Below are 2,235 nucleotides of genomic sequence, written 5' to 3' on the forward strand. Positions count from 1 at the left end.
GACTCGACGGCACATAACAACAACAACAACAACATGCCAATATTTGAGACTATCATGTTGAAAAGCATCTACTTCCCCAGACTGGCACTATTTCCTATGACTTTTTTTTTTTTCTCATTTACTCTGAGAATGTGACTGAGAAGTTATGCCAGATAAAATCTTTTTTTGGGTTTGGAGGCTAATAGTTTTCAGTTGCTAATTTACATTAAGTTCCAGTATTTCCAGCTTCAAGATGACCTTAAATAACTCCAGGAATGAGCAGTCTCCTGCATTAGTAAATTGTATGATGTGGTCCCGTTCAGTGCCAAAATAGATGACGCAAGTCAGATATAGATCTGAATCCTTCAACTTGTCCATTCATATTATCATATTCATCAAATAATTGCTACTTGTATAGGATTTTTTCTCCTCTCACCCAAACAGTTGTCTTAAGAAAGGTTAATTGGGAGTTTATTATCTTTATTGTATCAGTTATTTGTGAGGGCAATGTATTACTATAACACTTAGTGGCGTAAACCAAAAACTATTTATATAGCTCACAATTTGTCATGCTGACGTATGGGCTGGGCTTAATGAGTAGCTCTTGTGCAGGTCTCAGCTAATCTCACTCATGTATCAACAGTCACCTTGGGACTGACTAGGGCTGGCTAGTCTGAATGACCTCACACACTGTCTTGATATTTGGCCGGCAGCTATCTGTTGGTGCAAAGGAGGTGGATGGGCAACAGGTCTCTAATCAGTGATCTAGCTTGGGCTTACTTATGCAGTAGTTGCAGAGTTCCACAAACAGCAAGAAAGGACAAGCCTCAATTCATAAGCACAAGCATTTCTAATTCTCTGCTTGTGTCATATTTTCTGTGGTCCTATTGGCCCTAACAAGTCACATGGTCATGCTTAGCATCAAAGTGGGAGGACACTCAGAATTACAGAGAAAGATAGCCTGGATAAAGGAGGGGAATGTTTGTGGTCACTTTTATAATCTAACAGTTGGTCAATTTAACTACAGATCCAAGCAATGACTGGGTTTACTGCTTCAGTGGTGTTTAGAAAATAAGACTAAAAGGTACCACAGTGCCTAGTTCTCCACAGGTCAGTCAACAATTAGATAAACACCTCAATCTACAAATTTGATATTGACTAACATTTATTGAACAATTAATGTGCACCATTTTTATCAGTATTTTATTTGATAGGGAGAAAAACCTGCTAAGGCAACTCAATGTGGCAGCTACAAGTATAGACTTGAAGTCTGACTGCCTCTGCTCAGTCCTAGTGCACTATTTAATACCTGTGGTACCTTGGTTAAATAATCCATCTCACAGGAATCTTGTAACTATTTTCATGAGTTAATATAGTCCCTAGAACTGTGACTGGCATATCATGAGGGCTATATAAGCATTCTCTGTTATTGTAAGTTAATTAGTTCAGCCAAGTAATACTATATTTGTATCCCCATATAGGTAGCATTTGAATACAGGCTATCTGTCTCTGGAGGCCATGACACTCTATCATGCTGTCCAACATCCAACTCCGAACTATTAAATATCTCATGTAGTAACTAAATACAAATAGAGTAATACTCATTATACATGGGCACTCTGAAGTTACTCTTTGTTGTTAACACTTTCTGAGAAAGTCACCATGCAAAATGAGGACAATTTGATTCAAAATTCCACACTCTACTGATCAGCCTCAGGGATCCAGGTGAGGAGAGGGAACTCAGGCACGCCCAAAACAAACAGGGCAGGAGAACAGGAGAAAGGGGATTAAAACGCCCAGGAATCTGACAGAGGAGGAGTCAGCCGCCGGGACCCAGGTAAGGGTGGTATGAGAGGTTTTCAACAGGGAGACAAATTGTCTGTCAGTTTGTCCTACCATGGTGGCATGTTGATGTGAGTTTTGAGGCTGAGCCACTGGTGTTTCAAACCCAGCGGGATGCACATGGTGCACAGGTATCAGCCCAGTTTACAGACTGAGACAGACTAGGAAGAAGGAAGAGACCATCCACTTCTTAAAGAATTGGCCAGGGAAAACCTTATGAATAGCAAAGAAAAACAGTTTGATACGTTACCGTGCAACTTTATGAGTAGTCCGGTTAGGTTAGAAGGCTCTCAAAATAAGACTGGGAAAGAGCTGCATCATCTGAGTAAACCCAGCCTTACTCATATGGATAAGGTAAAGATTTCAAGACCTCCATTTGCTGATGTGACACCACTCAAATGGAAGAGAAACAGG

The sequence above is a fragment of the Orycteropus afer genome, unplaced genomic scaffold (genome assembly GCF_000298275.1).
Source record: "Orycteropus afer afer isolate SDZICR_OR568_19922 unplaced genomic scaffold, OryAfe1.0 scaffold00007, whole genome shotgun sequence".
Lineage (NCBI taxonomy): Eukaryota > Metazoa > Chordata > Mammalia > Tubulidentata > Orycteropodidae > Orycteropus > Orycteropus afer.